The following is a 19,978-nucleotide window of genomic DNA, read 5'->3' as shown; positions in this document are numbered from 1 at the left end:
ACTCATGGGAATCAGCACTAAGCAACTCATCCGACACAAGCACACCGTACTTCAGAGCAGCAGCATGGCTCAGTGGAAAGAGCCCGGGCTTTGGAGTCAGAGGTTTTGGGTTCAAATCCCAGCTCTGCCACTTGTCAGCTGGGTGACTTTGGGCAAGTTACTTAACTTCTCTGTGCCTCAGTTACCTCATCTGTAAAATGGGGATGAAGATTGTGAGCCCCCCATGGGACAACCTGATCACCTTGTAACCTCCCCAGTACTTAGAACAGTGCCTTGCACATAGTAAATGCTTAATAAATGCCATTATTATTATTATTATTATTATTATTATTCAGGATCTATCCTGGGTCCCTTTAATCCTCTGCTTACCCCAAACCCTCCAAACTAGCAAAACTATTTTCATCAGGGATCTACATTACCCCAAGTGGTTTTGTATCAAGCAAGGTCCCCATGTTGCAATAAGGGTCTTTATGTGAGTGAGACTCCGCTTACTTCCACTTACTACAGGTAGAAAAAATAATGGACCATAAGAATATGTACTCTAGTGTTGTGAGACCTGGGTGAGTTTCAAAGTGCTTAGGGGTTCTCAGCCAAGAGCACACTCAATGGAGTGATGAGGGAGGATAGGAGAAATTAGGGTTTAGGGATTCTTGGGGGAAAAGAGAGGACTGAAAAAGCCATAGGGGAATTTGTACAGACATCTTTCTCCTCTGGTAAACTATGATATTAATGATGGCATTTATTAAGTGCAAAGCACTGTTCTAAGCACTGGGGAAGCTACAGAGTGATGAGGTTGTCCCACGGAGGGCTCACAGTCAATCCTTATTTTACAGATGAGGTAACAGACACAGAGAAGTTGTGATTTGCCCAAAGTCACACAGCTGACAATTGGCAGACCTATGATTTGAACCCATGACCACTGACTCCAAAGCCCATGCTCTTTCCACTGAGCCATGCTGCTTCTCTATAAGAGTGTCATGGGCAGACATCACATCTACCCAATCTATTGTACTTCCCCAGGTGCTTGGGACAGTGCTCTGTGCACATTAAGCACTCAAATATGATTGATTCCTTATTTCCACCATTTGCTATAGCAGCCTATAGGAGAAATGAAACCTTCCAGATCTTGCAGGACAAGAAACATCTATCCAGCTTTGCCAGGTAAACAGCTGCAAACATTTCCAGTGACATCAGTTGACATACAAAAGGGTAGAGAGTGGCCTTCAGATGAAACTGAATGCAAAGCCAAAATTAATATAACTGATGTTTTATGTATGACCCAGTGAATTCTTAATGAGAGACATGAAGCAGCGTGGCTCACTGGAAAAGAACATGGGCTTTGGAGTCAGAGGTTATGGGTTCAAATCCCAGCTCCGCCAACTGCCAGCTGTGTGACTTTGGGCAAGTCGCTTAACTTCTCTGGGCCTCAGTCACCTCATCTGTAAAATGGGGATTAAGACTGTGAGCCCCCCGTGGGACAACCTGATCACCTTGTAACCTTCCCAGTGCTTAGAACAGTGCTTTGCACATAGTGAGCACTTAATAAATGCCATTATTATTATTATTATCTTGCATTGGCAAGTTTTTACACAAAAGTATTTTTGGCTTCCGTTCATAGTTTCCTTGGTCAGGGACGAAACAAAACAGGAAGTGATGTGGCCAAGTTAAAATAGGAAAGCAGGAAATCTAACTCTGTGTCATTCTCTGAGCCCAGATAGTGTCTATACAGGGTGTTAAACGTATTCAGCTAACAAGCCAGATGAAACTACTGTAATATATTAACGTAGGAATGTCTCCAAATAATACTCTTGGTCTAAAAATTCTAATTCATCACCTAATATGCACTGGGAATTGTCCACAATTCAGTCTCTTTAGGCACAGCCTCACAAACAAAAGATGAAGCTTGTGGTCATCACAATTACTCACATCTGTGGATCAGGTTTGTATGAACTAGAGCTCCCTTCCCTCCTTTCCCATCCAATAGGACCTTCTATAGAAAAAGAGTATTCTGGATTAAGATTTGCTACAGGAGTTCCTGTGGGGCTTTCAGCCATTGGGCTCCTCTTTTGACGAGGTAAGGAAATGCACATCAGCACATCATCACTGCACAAAGCCCCATTATCCCAGGTCATGCCAACTTGTACTTCCCAAGAGCTTAGTACAGTGCTCTGCACACAGTAAGCGCTCAATAAATATGATTGAATGAATGAATGAGTCCAGAGCAGACTCATAATCCCTGTTTGAGGAATCACTAAACATAATGGGCAGGGAATGTGTCTATCAACTGTTTTACTGTACTTTAGACTGTAAGCCCCACGTAGGACAATCTGATTACATTGCATCTACCCCAGCACTTGGAACAGTGCTTGGCACATAGTAAGCACTTAAATACCATCATTATTATTATAATTACTCTAGACACAAAAAGTGTTCAATAAGTATGACTGATTAATATAAACACACAGGGTGGGGGAAATGGGGGAAAAAGACAAAACAAACTAGAGTATAAGGGACAAGAGAAAGAATATGATAAAGAGGAAAGGTGGAAAAGCGAATGGTGGTAGGAAAAGCAATATGTTTCTGCAAACCCCCAAAAACAACCTCTAAGGGACTTAGAGTCAGGCCTGGATTTCCAGTAGTTCTTCCTGCTAGTTCTTCCAACCTCCGGAGTCCCCAGCAACAGCTGCACATCAGGAATGACAGGAAAACAACCCTATGAGACAGAGTTGCTCTCTTAAAGTGGCTCAGTGTCCACCCAAAGTTATGGGAGCTTTTTAAATCTAGTAAAAACTATTTTTACTCCATTTCTCCACCAACTCCATTGGCCATACCCAGCCCTAACAACCCTTTACCAACTGTTACCAAAATTTCCCAAATAAACCCCCAGGAATCTTCTTGTTTTAGTTCTTTGCAACTTCTTACCTTCCTTTAGAGAAGAAAAAAACCCGCACCACAATCCACCTGAGAAAGAGATACATATAAATACATTCATTCAATCATATTTGAGCACACATATATATATAGCACATGGGTGTCTTGAGTAGACATCATTATTGTATTTCTTTTTCCTTCTGGGAGTATCAGAACATCAGGAATATTGATATTTAAATTCATGCAAGAAGCAGTGAAATTTCTGAGCTCTATCCTACTAAAGCAGTGCTACTCATTTGTATTGCTGGAGATATTATTTTCTCAGGATAATCAGCTTGAAGAAAATCATAGAAGGAAAAGGTTGTTAGCTAGAATAGCACCTCAAGCAGGAATAACCCCTGTTGAAATCAGAAAACCCTCAGCAAGGTGAATTTATAAACTGAGCCCCAGGTGTGATTGATCAACAAAGAAGAAGCTTTCTAGTGGCTCAGCCAGCTCCTGATTAAAGAAACCTCATTTGTTCTGATCATGGTCTCCCAAATTTGTCTTTTAGCATCCACAGGCAATGCACATTAACAGGATGGAGAGCGAGCAGAAATTCTCATTCTCTGGAGAAGCACAGTTTTCTATTTAATTATCCCTTTCTTCACCTCTACATTAGATTGGATCTTACTGCCATCATCTGTGTATTGTTCCAGTCACCTTTATCTCATGGTGGGAAGATGAAGCATTGTCAATCTATAGTATTTATTGAGTGCTTACTCTGGACCAAGCTAAGTGCTTGGAAGAGTACAGTAAAGTTGGCAGGCATGATCCCTGCCCACAGGGAACTTACAGTCTCATGGAGGAGTCAGAAACTAAAGTTGAGAAGCTGAGAAGCGGCGTGGCTTAGTGGAAAGAGCATGGTCATGGGTTCTAATCCAGTTCTGCCACTTATCAGCTGTGTGACTTTGGGCCAGACACTTAACTTCTTTGTGCCTCAGAGTTACCTCATCTGTAAAATGGGGATTAAGACTGTGAGCCCTGTGTGGGACAACCTGATTACCTTGTATCTATCCCAGCACTTAGAACAGTGCTTGTCACGTAGTAAGTGCTTAACAAATATTATTATTATTATTACTAAAGTTCAGGTAGGGAGAAGCAACAGAGTTTAAAGGTGTGTGCATAAATGCTACCTGAGGGAGTCCCCAAGTACTAGAGGATGTGTACCCCAGTGCTTAGGTGACATGGAAGATCTGAAAGTGGCAGTAGAGGGTGATGAAGTGATAACTAGTCAGGGAAGGCCACTTGGAGGAGATGTGATTTTAGAAAGGTTAACAATGGACCAGGTATCAGGGGATTTTTTTTCAGGGATACAAGGGGGAGAATATGCCTTTAAAGATCTTTCTGAAGGGGTCAGCAATGGAATGTCATCATGATAAGCAGGGGTCCTTTGGCACTGGGGGCAGAGATATGAATGTGAATCAAGATTGACCTAGGAGGAAATGGTTTTAGGCAAATATGGGAGTAGAGGAAACAAAGGGCATTTCACAAAGGTGGTATAATCATACTCCTATTGGTATTGTACAAGAAGAAAAATGGTCTGTCAACACATGTAAATTTATGCATGCCCACAAGTGATAAAGTTCCAGAAGAGACATTATATTTACAACTCATTAAGAGTTAATGACTGTTGTGTCCTGTGACTTTATAGAGAGCTGAGGTATTATGAGCTAAATTTATTTTGAAAGATGGTAAATGATTTTTGAATTTAGTCAAAGAAAATAGCATTTGGTTTTATGAAGTTACTCACATTGTTGGCATTCCATTGTTATGAATTCAACTCACAGGGGGATTAGATCAATAAACTAAAAAACAGGGCCAAAATGCACCCTAGAGTTTCTTTCACACAGCCATCTTCCCTTATAAAAAATATCTCCATGGGACCATCTAGGTTATTATCCTTAACTTTTTCCTAGCAAATGCTTTTATATCTGAATTTACAGGAATAATCGTATCACTTAGCAAAATGCTTTGGTTTAAAAAGCCAATAAAAGTTGCGCTGTGTTCATAAAAATGAGCAGGTTTGTTCACTTGTCACTTTAAAGGGAAATCATAGTTCCCGGTGTTTTCCACAGATTCTCATTTTTCCTTCCTCCAATCCTGAATTACATTTCAGTGACTTTCATTCAAACTCACTACAGCTGAATTGCAAAATGTTGTCTTTGTCCTTAAGACCATGACAGAGAACTTTATCTGCATCCAAATGCCGACTGGTTTGTGGTATTTCAATAATAAAACAGCAGGTTTTAAGGCCCATGATGAGAAATCTGACTAATTACCTGTTAGATGATAGATGGTTGTAACTCCGCAGTGCCAGTCACTGAAAACAAAACACTTCGAAGATATCAATCAGCTTCCTGACAAATCCAATTTCCATCACATTCAGTGGACAATAAAAGTGAGTTTTACCTCTGCATTGACAGAGATCCAAGTCTGGACTTTCAAATATGCATAATGATATTTTAATACAGTAGAACATTTTTAAGTAAATTAGTATTTAAATACCTGGCATACTCATATTTCAAGGTTGTGAGCCTTTCAATAGATAGATGGTGGAAAAAATGAACACTGTAAGCCTGTATCATCTTCAACTGTGAAGGGTAAGGTGTACTTAAGAGTGGTTTTCCTACTTCCTTTTTACATTTACATTTAACTCAAATTATTCAGAACAACTCTAATGGTTGTGTTCACTCCATCTCTCCATTTTTTTAATTTTGTGATAAATGAGTTGGGTGAACTTTCTATGTGAGATTCAAAAAACAGAATGTCCAATTAACACTACCACATGCCAGCATGTGGGCAGAGTTAAAGCTAAGAGGGACTGAAGCATGGAAATTGAATTTAGGCCTAGAGAAACACCTCTTTTGGCCTTCTAAGGAATGATTACAGAGGCTACATCTGGAATTGATGGGGAACCCCACTCAACTTTACACCCTGACTTACTTGTGTTAAATGCAAAAAACAATGTACATTTGAAGAGAAATATTACTTATATGGCCATCAAGCATGAGGAGGTGTCTTTCTTAGTCCCCAGAAATTAATTTTCATAATCTAGAGGCATTCACTGAGACTGGAAAGTATGAACCTATGGGGAAGATCTGACACTTGCAAATTCACCCTTGGCTGAAGGATTAAGCCTTAGAACCTGAGTGATCTCAGATAAATGACATGGGGAGAAAAAAGGGGAGAGGAATACAGTACATTACCAAGTTTCCATGCTAATTGAGCCAAGCAACAAAGTGAATAATTTAATTCTCAACCAATCCAAAGTTATGCAGGATGGTCTAGTGGAAAGAGCCCAGACCTGGGTGTCAGAGGACCTGGGTTCTAACCCTGGCTCTGCACTTGCCTGTTGTATGACCCTGGACAAGTCACTAACTTCTCTATGCCTCAGTTTCTTCATCTGTAAAATGGGGATTCAAGACCTCTTCTTCTTTAGATTGTGAGCCTATGCCCATAAGGACCATGTCCAACCTGTTTATCTTTTATCTACCCCAGCTCTTGCTACAGTGCATGGCACATAGTAAGCATTTAACAATACAAAGATGTATTATTATTACTAACCTCTAGACTGTAAGGTAGTTGTGAATAGGGAATGTGTCTGTTATATTGTTATATTATACTCTCCCAAGTGCTTAGTACAGTGCTCTGTGCACAGTAAGTGCTCAATAAATACTATTGACTGACTGATTATTATTATTATTATGCCACATACCCCTCACCTGCCTCACTGCTGGGTCAACTCTTTGCCAACCCATTGGTAGCTGACCCAACTGCAGCCCATTGGCCCTACCAAGATGATTGGGTAAGTTCCCAAGTGCTCAAGGGGTATGAGGTGAGTTCAGGTCCTGAAACTTGGTCAATGATGGGACCAGCAGAAAAGGAGACAGTCTCAAACTCAGAGGGATAATCTGTCTTCAGGAATATTTAGATGATATGGGAGAGCCGTCTTAGCCAGGTCAGGTGAGACTGGGAGACCACATATAGCAATGAAGAGCCAGCTAGACCCTGGAAATCATGGAGAAAGGGCTTTCCTCTTTTCAAAGAAGTAAAGAAATTTCCCCTCTTCTCCATAACTGTCATAATAGAATTTATCAAGCACCTACTATGTGCAAACTTCTGTATTAAGCACTGGGAAAAGTACACTGATGAAAATCATACACAATCCCGGTCCCTCAAAAGGCTCATGATCAAAGCCCTACTTCCTCCATCTGTACTACTGTGGGGAAAGAGGATGTCTGGATATAGCCACAGGTGGAATCATCTAGCAAATATATATAAATATATGTTGGGTTGTGTATAAGGTTTCCCATGCATAGACTGATACCTTAATTAGTTAGTGATGGTGTCTACTATGTACTTAGGCGCTGACCATTGTGCTAAGTACTTGGGTGCATACAAAAAAAGCAAACTCAGATGTGGTCCTGTTTCACAAGAAGACAGATTTGGAAAAGAGAAAGAAATCATAGACCACAAACCGTAGCCAATGGTAGCACTTGAAATCAAAAATTAATAGCAAAAATAATTGGTAATAGATAAAAAGATAGTTATTGGAGGGAGTGACCGATCACTCCATGGTATTTATTGAGTTTAGGAGAATACAACCAATCAGTTAGTAGAATTTATTGAGCTTAGAAGACTACAACCAATCAATCAGTGGTATTTATTGAGTTTAGGAGAGTAGACATAATCCCTGCCCTCAAGGATGAGCAATTTGTAATAATAATAATAATGTCATTTGTTAAGTGCTTACTATGTGCAAAGCACTGTTCTAAGTGCTGGGGGGCATACAAGGTGATCAGGTTGTCCCACGGGGGGCTCACAGTCTTAATACCCATTTTACAGATGAGGTAACTGAGGCACAGAGAAGTTAAGTGACTTGCCTAAAGTCACACAGTTTACAAGAGGTGGAGCTGGGATTAGAACCCATGACCTCTGACTCCTAAACCCGGGCTCTTTCCACTGAGCCATGCTTTGAAGTGTGCTCTAGTAGATAGACCACAGGTCTGGAAGTCAGCTCTGTGATGCTGGGTAAATCACTTCTCAGTGCCTCAATTCCTGATCTGTAAAATGGGGATAAAATACCCATTCTCCTTCTCTTAGATTGTGAACCCCACATGGGACAGGGGTTATGTCTGATCTGACTATCCTGTATCTATCCCAGTACTTGGAACATTTTAAACACTTACCAAATATCATTATTATTATTACTATTTTTTTATCAACATCATTATCATTTATTGAACACTACTGAGTGCTAATCACTGCATTAAATGTTCAAGAAAGTGCCATGTAAGCCATTTTCCCTGCCCACAAGGAATTTGCAGTTTAATGCTATAGACAGACTACAATTAATAACAGAAAAACAAGTAGAAAGCAGGAAGTATTTCAAACATATTAGGATATAAAAATATACATATGACACAGATATAATGGACAAGAATAAAGCACACAAATGCTAAGGGTGAGTGTTGGACTGACACAACTGAGGTGTTGCAAATTAAACAGGAAAGCCTTCAGGGAGGAGGTGGGACTTTTAGGAAGGCTGTAAATATGGGGAGGGCTGTGGTTTGGGGGAATTGGGGAGAGGGAAGGGGGGATGGAGTTACAAGCTAGGGGTACAATGAGCAAGGAGGCGGAATCAGGAGAATTGAATGCAAGGTAAAGTTAAAAGGTGCTCTTGGGAGGAGCAATGATTTCAGTTGGAGATTTGTATGCAAAAAGAACCATTATGGAATCAATCAATCAATTCACTGAGAGCTTACTGTGTGCAGAGCACTGTACTACATTGAGAAGCAGCGTGGCTTAGTGGAAAGAGCCCGTGCTTGGGAGGAAGAGGTCATGGGTTCTAATCCCAGCTCCACCTCTTGTCAGCTGTGTGACTTTGGGCAAGTCACTTAACTTCTCTTTGCCTCATTTACCTCATCTGTAAAATGGGGATTAAGACTGTGAGCCCCACGTGGGACAACCTGATGACCTTGTATTACCCCAGCACTTAGAACAGTGCTTGGCACATAGTAAGCACATAACAAACACCATTATTATTATTATTATTATTACTCAGCTCTTGGATGAGTATAACACTACAAAGTTGGCAGTTGGAGATTCAATACTTGTTTTCCCCACCCCTCAGACTGTGAGTCCTATGTGTGCCAGGAACTGGGTCCAACCTGACTATCTTACATCTACCCCAGCACTTAGAACAGTGCTTGGCACATAGTAAGCACTTAATAATCAATCATATTTACTGAGTGCTTATTGTGTGCAAAGCACTGCACTGAATGCTTGTGGGAGAATGTAATACAATAGAGTTGGTAGACACATTCCCTGCCCAGTCCAACATACCCCCCCAACCAGTCATATGACTCAATCTGACACTTACCTGATGCCACCCCCCTGCACTTGGCCCCCACTGGTAGCTGTGGTCAAGCTGTGTGGCTTAAGGGAAACTTCAGTGAGTGAGATTGTTTAGTGGCTGATCCAGGAATAATCTGATGGAAAGTAATGATTTCTTATTCTGCCTCAATAATTTCTGCTATCTATATCCTTTTGCCTACCTTCGTGGTGGTGTGGTAGCATCTCTTCAGTATTTCCCATGTTGAGAAAGAGCTTGTTCCCTAATGTTTGCAGATCGCATTAGGTCAAGGTACAGATCTCACTAGGTCCAAGTGCTTTCCCATTTTTTCATATCCCTGACTTTGCAGATGACTTTCCCATTAATTCAGAAAAATGCCTTATCTAGGCTTGTTAGAAGGCACTATATGTTCTCCAGGGCCTCATTTTCAAGACCAGAAGATATGTTGAAAAGAATAATGAAGTGCTCTTGCCTTCTCTCCAGAATTCCCTCCATGTCTGTGATGAGACCAGAGCTGATTTGAATCTGGATTTTATTTTTGCAAACATGTTCTTTTTTCCCATGAAGACTAAGTCAAAATGTCACCTTGGGCAAATATAATCTGGCCTCTGTGCATTTCCTTTTCCCCATATATGAAAAGGAAGTAAAAGTAGGTTAAAATCTCCACTCCTCCCTCAAAGAGAAACTCAAAAATGAGGCAAACATGCCTAGAATTCCACACGAAATGTGCTGATCAATGCATTATTAACAATTCTGATTGAAGCATCATTATTGGAATTTGGGAGGATCTCCTTTGAGCTCTGGTGCTAAAGCCTCCATACAATGGCAGGAGAGAAAAGAGTTAAATGATAAAATTTACAAACATTTGGAAAATGTAAAGATAGGAAAAGAAATATAAGAAAGAATCATGATGAAAACTGGGAATCTTAAGGAGCACAGTACCAGAGTACTCAACCCCCTCAAAAACATAGTCTAAGAAATAGAACTCAAGAGAATTAATCTTCAGTACACACTGGCCAATGTCACCTGCTAGAACAATGGAAAGCCTCTCTGGTGCTGCCAGCTGTCTCCCAGGGAGGCCAATAAGGGCAGAATCAAAATAGAATTAGAGTACAGCTGTTGCTGTTTTGCTCTGCTCTGTGGATCTCTGTTTCTTCCTCCTTCCCTTCCTCCTTCCCCATTTTCCCTGCCACTTCTCAGAAAAGTAAAAATTGTTACGGGACCCTGGAACTTGATTTTCTCCAACTTTAAACTGGTCCCTCTTATAGCACAGAGTAGTTTGCCTAAATTAGGGCTGCAAAATCAGGACTTTTAGAATTACCCACTTTGATGAATGCAGTATGTCCATGCATTCATCAATGGAAGTGATTTTGCTATTACACATCCCCAAAATGAGCTTTTCATTAACAGAGAAAAATCGTTGATGACAAAGATGGCATTTTAAAATAAACATATGTTAATAGCAGGAACATATGCTTGAGCTTTATGTACCATCAAATAACATACAGTGTACTAAGCACCCACAGATGCAAAACACTTTGTAGGATAGTGCTCAAAACAAGCTGAAAACATGTTACTCATCCTCTAAGCTCTTACCTTCTAAACACAGAAAATAGGCCTAATAAAATCTCACTAGTTCAGACTAAGGGATTGGGGTACTGTCTAAACTAGTGAAACTGTGGATGTACTTTTAAATTGTATTTCCCTATAACATTGTGTGACTCCCTATGTGTCTGTATTTGTGTAGAGGGGACGGGGGGGGTACTTTTGCTGAATGTGTACTCTTATCATTAGTAGTAGTAGTAGTAACAGTACTTGTTAAATGCTTACTATGTGCCAAGAACTGTTCTAAGTGTTGGAGTAGATACAAGTTAATCAGTTCAAACAGAGTCTCTGTTCCACATGGAGCTCACAGTCTAAGAGGGAGAACAGGTATTTGAATCCTCATTTTACAGATGAGGAAACTGAGGCACTGAGAAGTGAGTTGCCCAGGATCACATAGAAGGCCGGTGGCAGAGCTGGGATTAGAACCCTTGTCCTCTGACTCCTAGATCTGTGCTCTTTCCACTAGATCACGCTGCTCCTCTGTGACTAGTAGTCTATCTCTTTATCTGACTGCTGTTTTCAGAAAATGTTTTGGAGCTCCCTTACCAGTTCCCTGCTGACCTCACATATCTCTTACTGCTTACAGCTAAAGGGAGGCTTTATTAACCATATGTTTCTTCAGTCCTTACTGAAGTAGAGATTGCAAATAGAGGGAATAAAGGAGAATTCCATCACAAATTCCATATTAGTGGAGTTTAAACCAATGAGATGTTACTGTATATCAATCTATGTATATCAAAGTCCACATCATCCACCTCTTCAACTACTAGTTGCAGTGATCTACCCCCAACCCAGCCCCTCCTCTTTTCTGAATAACTTTGACACCTTTTTCTTCTTCTCTCCCCTACTGATCCTCAAAGACTTCAACATCCATGTGGATAGTCCCACCCCCAGTCAACTTTCCTGTCCCCTGTCAACTCTACAGATGCTGTGCTCCATCCTACCTCACCCACACACCAATGCTAACACTCATTTGACCTCAATATTTCAATGTGGCCTCGTGGAAAAAGCACTGGTCTGGGAGTTACACAGCCTGGGTTCTAACCCCAGCTCCACTGCTTGCCTGCTGTGTGACCTTGGTAAAGTCATTTCACTTCTCTGTGCCTCAATTTCCTCATTTGTAAAATGAGAATTTAACACTTGCTTTTCCTCCTGCTTAGACTGTGAGCCCAATTAGGAAAGCAGGCTGTCCAACCTTATTATCTTATATCTATCCCAGGGCTTAGTGCATTCCTTGGCACATTGTAAACACTTAACAAATACCAAAATTGTTATTATTGTCACTATAATGCCTCTTACTTCACCACCTCCAGAATACCACTTTCTAACCACAACCTTCTAACCTGCCTCCTCTTTCACATCCTCCTTTCCCACAAACTGTTTTCTCTCACCATAGAGATGTTTGATCTTTAAATACCTCTACTTATCCCAGGTCATTATGCCCTGCCTGGATTCCTTTAACTACCCTCCTTCCTTGACTTCAGTACTGCTTTATCCTCCAAACTCCAACTCCCTGCCCCTCTGTTCTACAGACCAACCCCTAGCCTTGGACCACCCCCAACAGTACATTTCCTCCCCTCCTTCACTAGTGTAGAGTAGTACTGTGCTGATGGCAGGAATCCAGGCTTCATGCTAATTTCTGCCACTTGGCTCTCCCTTTCAATAATTGCATTTTCTTCTTTTCCGCAATATTACTTCACCTCCCTCATCGACTCCATGGCCATTGTTCTCACCAATTATTTCAGACTTTTATCTGACCTCTCTCATTCAACCCACGTATTCAATCCATCACTAAATCTTTTCAGTTCCACCTTCAAAACATCACTAAAATCCACTCTTTCCTCTCCATCCAAACTGCTACCATGTTAATACTTATCCCATCCTGCCTTGATTACTGTATTAGCTTCCTTGCTGACCTCCCAGCCTCCTGTCTCTCCTACTCCAGTCCATACTTCACTCTGCTGCCGAGGTCATTTAACTACAGAAATGTTCAGGACATGTTTCCCCACTCCTCAAGAAACTCCAGTTGTTGCCCAACCACTTCCATCAAACAAAAACTCCTCATCATTGGCTTCAAAGCATTCAATCACCTTCCCCCTCCTACTTCACCTCACTACTTTCCTACGGCAATCCTGCCTGCACACTTAGCTTCTCTATTGCCAACCTACTCACTGAACCTTGATCTCTTCTATCTTGTTGCTGACTCCTTGCCCACGTCCTGCCTCTAGCTTGGAACACCCTCCCTCCTCAAGTCTGACAGACAATTACTCTCTCCCCCTTCAAAGCCTTATTGAGGGCACATCTCCTCCCACAGATCTTCCCTAAGCCCTCCTTTCCTCTTCTCCCACTCCCTTCTGTGTTGCCCTGACTTGCTCCTTTTATTCATCCCCCCTCTCAGCCCCACAGCACTTATGTACATATCTGTAATTTATATTATATTATATTAATGTCTACCTCCCCCTATAAACTGTAAGCTTGTTGTGGACAGTGAATGTATCTCCCAAGCACATGGTACAGTGCTCTGCACAAAGTAGGCACTTAATAAATATGATTGAATGAAAGAATTTCTGAAAGAATTATCCCTATCATCCATCAATTTTTGGTGCACTACGCTAGTTGACAGTGCTTCAGTTTATTGCCAAAAACAACAGTAAAATTTTCCAAATCCAAAGTGAACCTCAAAGCCATTTCTTTTATAATAGTTCGGGCCATCCACATGAATACAATTAAATTTAAGTGCTATTGGAATAGCAAATAAAAATGAAACATCAATGAGTTTTAATAAAATACAACACATGTGTACTATTTGGTTAAATGTCATTTCCAATTCATCTTAATTTGATTCAGTTACAAATGTCCAATTTTGGGGGTCATTGCACAGCAATAAAAAGGTCAGACCCTGAAAATGATGGTGTTGTTAGCCCTCTTCACAGTTACCCCTCCACATAGGTCAAAATATAAAAACAGTTTGGTATAGATTGATTTCCCCTCTCAGGCTCGCACCTGGAGAATTTCCAGTACTCTACCAGTCTTGACTACAGGAGGGAGAGTCAAGCGGAGGCTTACTCATTCCATTCCTAGCTCGGGCAGTGGCTAGTGAGTGGAAGGCAATCTGCTACACGTCAAAACTCACCTGTGCTGGGCAGCAGAGGCATGGGAGAGAGTCATTCATTCATTCAATCGTATTTATTGAGCACTTACTGTGTGGAGAGCACAGTACCAAGTGCTTGGAAAGTACAATTCATCAACAAATAGAGGCAATACCTACCAAACAATGGGTTCACAGTCTAGAAGGGGGGGAGACAGAAAACAAAACAAAACAAAACAGGTAGGCAGGCATCAATAACGTCAATGTAAATAAATAGAATTATAGATATATACACATCATTAATAAGATTATTAGAATAATAAATATGTACATATATACCCAAGTGCTGTGGGGCAGAGAGGGAGTAGAGCAGAGGGAGGGAGTAGGGGCAATGGGGAGGGGAGGCGGAGCAGAGAAAAAGGGGGGCTCAGTCTGGGAAGGCCATCTGGAGGAGGTGAGCTTTCAGTAGGGCTTTGAAGGGGGGAAGTTTGCTAGTTTCGTGGATGTGATGAGGGAGGACATTCTAGGCCAAAGGTAGGATGTGGGTCAGGCATCGACGACGGGACAGGCGAGAGTGAGACACAGTGAGGAAGTTAGCACCAGGGGAGTGGAATGCACAGGCTGGGCTGTAGAAGGAGAGAAGAGAGGTGAGGTAGGACGGGACAAGATGATGGAGAGCTTTGGAGCCAAAAGCAAGGAGTTTTTGCTTGATATGAAGGTTGCTAGGCAACCACTGGAGATATTTGAGGAGGGGAGTGACATGCCCAGAGCGTTTCTGTAGAAAGATAATCGGGCAGCAGAGTAAAGTTTAGACTGAAGTGGGTAGAGACAAGAGGTTGGAAGGTCAGAAAGGAGGCTGATGCAGTAATCCAGTCAGGATAGGATGAGTGACTGTACTAACAAGGTAGCGGTTTGGATGGAGAGGAAAGGGTGGATCTTGGCGATGTTGTGAAGGTGAGACCAGCAGGTTTTGGTAGCAGATTGGATGTGTGGGTAAATGAAAGAGTAGATTCAAGGATGACACAAAGGGCGGAGGGTGGAGACTCAAGTTTACTGAGCAGAAATTGACTGATCGGAATGAGGCTACGGTAAACCACTTCCGTATTTTACCAAAAATAACCCTATAGGTATACTACAAGAATGATTGCAGATGGATGTGGGGCCTTCTGGGAGAGATGTGTCCATGGTGTTGCTATGGGTGGGAAATGGCTCGACAGCACAAGATAGACTGATTTAATGCAGTTAAGGCATAGGTATGCAGTATATTTTATTCTGATGGTTATCCATCAGCCCATTTACTACTCTCTGTGCATGTGGGGTTCATTATTGAGACATAAAGTAAAAAAACTTTCACTCAAAACCTCAATTTAGCATCTCATCATAATCTGGCATAACTATAAATTGACAGTTAATTGGATCTTTATTACTATTAAATAAATTTCAGCCATGCACCATAAGAAAAAATGTACCTAAAAATGGATTTGTACCTTATTCAAAATTCCAGGCAGGCCTATGAATTATTCCCACAACAGCTCAACATAAAAATACCTTTGTATCCTGACCCTTAATGATCCTCTTATTAATGCTTTGAAGTAAATGAAAAATTGTCTCTATTTGAAGGTTCACAAGTTTTAGGTCTTTTTCTGTGTTTCAATTCAAAACTGTAACATAAAAGTCAAATTAATCAAAAATTCCAAAGTTACTATTGTCCCAGAAGGTGTATTTTAATAACTATTCAACCTCTGAGAAGGTTCTGCATGCAATTAGACTGAAGCCTTCTCAGCCTGATCAAATTATTGACCCATACAAATAGGTCTTAGCCAATTAAACTTTACCCAGAATATATTTTTAATAATTACAAATCAGATTCTAGGTCTGTTTAGTATCCTGATTGGGTGTGGGTGATTTATGAAAAACAGCTGGTCTCAAATCTGACTACATTCACCCAAAGGGTGTAGTCTATCCCATTCCTGATACTTTCTGGAGCAGGGCTCTTCTCAGTCTAAGAAGCAGTGTGGCCTAGTGGAAAGAGCACAGGCATGGGAGTCAGAGAATGTGGGTTCTAATCCTGGCTCTGCCACTTGTCAGCTGTGTGACCTTGGGCAAGTCACTTAACTTCTCTGTGACTCGGTTACCTCATCTGTAAAATGGGGATTAAGACTGTGAGCCCCACATGGGACAACCTGATTACCTTGTATCTACCCCTAGCACTTAGAACAGTGCTTAGCACATAGTAAGCACTTAACAAATACCATGATTATTATTTAAGAAACAAAGTTGGGTTAGCATGAGCATCTTGGAGGTTGGATTTCTTTTGCACATGTTCAGGGCCATATGTGCCTCCTGCAGGACTGTTGTCTATGGGCTGGAAGAAAGTTACATAGATGTCTATCCTGCCCATTCTGCCCACCTCTCGGGAAACACTGGTTGATAGACACTGGCTGGAAGCAAAGCTGAAAGAGAGACAGGGAGACCAAGAGAGGGGAAAAGGGAGAAGGCATAGGACAGCCTCAGGATGGATCTGTGATACTGTCCCAGCAAATACTTACCCTGGGGCATCCTGAGGGCAACCATGATAGCTGCCCTTTCATTAATTCCATACACAGACTCATATCCAGGCCCTGATTGTCTGATCCAGCCCCCAATATTGCTGGGAGTCCCCTTGGGTCTGGTCAAGTAAAGTGCAGGTAAAACGATGCTAAAATGAATCCATTTTCTCATTACAAATCTAACTCATCAGGGAACCTACGCACCATGGGAACTGCTCATATGAATGAATTCCTGAAACTCTTCCTGCCTGCATCTAGTGCCTGCATCTGTCCATCAAGGGCAGTCCAGCAAATGTCTCCATCATTGCTCTAATATCTAATGTCTCCCATACTTGTTACTTTATCAAGCATTCAGAAATGGAATAGCTGTGTTTTAGACAAAGTCCATTAATAAATTTCATATTAAAAAAAAAATTCTCACCAGATTCTTGTGGTTGCCTTAGGGAGACTCGTGCCTGAGAAACTGGATATGCTTCACTGACAGTTTTCCAAGTCCAGTGATTGATTCTAAGGTCATAAGCATCATAAGAAATATTCATGAAATCTGGTTTTTGCCCGCACATATTATAAAACCCTGAGAGTGGTACAGTACTATCATTATGACCAATATGCTCTGGGACTTCTTAAGTGTTTTGGATCTAGACTTCAGTTTGAATTCTTCTTCATCATCATCCTCACTAACATCATCATCATCATCCAAATAATTTTCCTCTTCTGAAAAGTTTCTGCTCTCATGGAGCTCTCTTCAAAGCCAATTAAATATCACATAAAAAATAATAGAATAAATACTCATTCTATTTAATGGTGATAATGATGATGATGATTATGATTATGATATTTGATAAGCCCTTATTAAGTGTCAAGCACTGTTCTATGTGCTGGGGTAAATACAAGTTAATCAGGTCGAACACAGTCCCTATCCCATATGGGGCTCACAGTCTAAGTAAGAGGGAGAACAGGTATGATTCCCCATTTTACAGTTGAGGAAACTGAGGCACAGAGAAGGAAAGTGATTTGCCCAGGCTCATACAGCAGGCAATTTTCAGAGCTAAGACTAGAACCCAGATTCTCTGACTCATAGGCCCATGCTCTTTTCTCTGTTTCCATGCTACTTCTTCAAAAAGAAATCCAGGATATTTTCTGGAATTTGTTAAGAGCCACTAACTCCCATAACTGGTATAGATGGGCACCTCAATTACCTAGGGCAATAAAGGGAAAATATGGATAATTTGATTGGTCTTACCTGTGTTGTCAAAAAAGCCACCAGGAAGGAAAAGTGCTGTTCCTCAATCAAGCAATTAATCATATCTAATGAGCACTTAATATAGAAGCAGCATGGCATAGTGGATACAGCATGGGCTTGGGAGTCAGAAGGTCATGGGTTCTGATCCTGGCTCTGCCATTCGTCTGCTGTGTGACCTTGGACAAGTCCCTTCACTTCTCTGTGCCTCAGTTACCTCATCTGTAAAACGAGGATTGAGACTGTGAGCCCCACAGGGCACAGGGACTGTGTCCAACCGTAATTGCTTGTATCCATCCCAGTGCTTAATACAGTGCCTGGCATATAGTAAGCACTTAACAAATACCATTATTATTATCATTATGAGCAGAGCACTGTAATAAACACTGGAAAAAAATACATGGGTGGGAATTAGACATGGCCCCCATCCCTGAGAGATTCATAATATTTTACTGGAAGGGATGTAGAAGGAAATATTAGGGATGACAAGAAAATGTTAGGGATGACAACACAGCTATGACCACAGCTGACAAGAAGCATCCTCCAAGCATCCTTTCATACTACTATCAGAGGGAATATGTGTCTATCAACTCCACTGCATTATACTCTCCCAAATACAGAGTACAACATTCTGTATCCAGAAAGTATTCATTGACTAATCCTAAAACTGAACCAGAAATTACATTTCTTATATAATCTCCCAGACAGATCAATCATATTTATTGAGTGCTTACTGTATGCAGAGTACTGTAATAAGCACTTAGAAGAGTACAAGATAACAGAGTTGGTAGCAAATCAATCAATTGTATTTAGTAAGTGGTTACTGTATGCAGAGCACTGAATTAAGTGCCTGGGAGAATGCAACACAGCAATATAACAGACGCGTTCCCTGCCCACAGTGAGCTTACAGCCTAGAGGGGGAGGCAGATATTACTATAAATAAATAAGTTATGCATATACACATAAATGTTGTGGGGCTGGGGGTGGTGATGTTGAGTAAAGGGAACAAGTTAGGGCAAAGCAGAAGGGAGTGGAAAAAGAGAAACTGAGGGCTTAGACAAAGAAGGCCTCTTGGAGATGTGCCTCCAATAAGGCTTTGAAGGTGGGGAGAGTAATTGTCTGTCAGTTATGAAAAAGGAGAGTGTTCCAGGCCAGAAACAGGAGGTAAACGAGAGGTCGATGGTGAGATAGATGAGATCGAGGTTCAGTGAGTAGGTTGGCATGAGAGGAGTGAAGTGTGTGGGCTGGGTTGTAGTAGGAGACACATAAGGTGAGGTAGGAGGGGACAAGATGATTGAGTGCTTTAAAGCCAATAAGGAGGAGTTTTTGTTTGATGCTGAGGTGAATGGGCAACCACTAGATAAACATGGTAGCAGTTTGGATGGAGAGAAAAGGGTGGATTTTAGCAGTTGAGGAGGTTGAACTGACAGGATTTAGTGATAGATTGAATATGTGAGTTGAATGAGAGAGGGAAGTCAAGGATAATGCCAAGGATATGGGCTTGTGATACAGAAAGGATGGTGGTGAAGTTTACAGTGATTGGAAAGTCAGGGGTAAATGGGGTATGGGTGGGAAGATAAGGAGTTCTGTTTTAGACATGTTAAGTTTGAGGTGACAGGAGGACATCCAAGTCGATTTGTCTTGAAGGCGGGAGGAAATTCATGACTGCAGAGAGAGAGAGAGAGAGAGAGAGAGAGAGAGAGAGAGAGAGAGAAAGAGAGAGAGATCAAGGCTGGAGATATAGATTTGGGAATCATCTGCATAGAGATGGTAGTTGAAGCCATATGAGCAAATGAATTCTCCAAGAGAGTGGGTGTAGATGAAGAACAAAAGGGGACCCAGAACCAAACCTTGAGGGACACTACAGTTAGGAGTTGGGAGACAGAAGAGGAGCTCATGAAAAAGACTGAGAATAAGCAGCCAGAGAGATAGGAGGAGAACCAGGAGAGGACAGTGCCTGTGAAGCCAAGGTTGTATAATGTTTCCAGGAGAAGGGGGTGTTGACAGTGTCAAAGGTGGCTGAGAGGTCAAGGAGGATTAGGATGGAGTAGAGGCCACTCCAATGAATACTAAGAGTACTGAGAGTACTCTTCTCTGATTTGATGCCTTATCATCACGGCAGGAGCATTTGCAGACACTGATGAAGCTTAGAGCTATGCCATATAATGTAAACCATAATGGAAAAGTCTAAGCCAAAGCTTCAAAGTTGATTCACCTGTGCTGGGTAA

General features: G+C 41.4%; 1 non-coding gene across 1 annotated transcript; it reads left to right on the top strand.

Moving 5' to 3' along the window:
- The first annotated feature begins 13,858 nt into the window (after positions 1 to 13,858).
- LOC119937207 lies at positions 13,859 to 13,996 on the top strand. The gene has a single exon (XR_005453947.1). It is a non-coding gene; the product is annotated as a small nucleolar RNA SNORA7 (small nucleolar RNA).
- The last annotated feature ends 5,982 nt before the right edge of the window (positions 13,997 to 19,978 follow it).

The sequence above is a fragment of the Tachyglossus aculeatus genome, chromosome 1 (genome assembly GCF_015852505.1).
Source record: "Tachyglossus aculeatus isolate mTacAcu1 chromosome 1, mTacAcu1.pri, whole genome shotgun sequence".
Taxonomy (NCBI): Eukaryota; Metazoa; Chordata; class Mammalia; order Monotremata; family Tachyglossidae; genus Tachyglossus; species Tachyglossus aculeatus.
The sequence above is the reverse complement of the archived record's forward strand: the minus strand, read 5'-3'. Positions and strand labels throughout refer to the sequence as shown.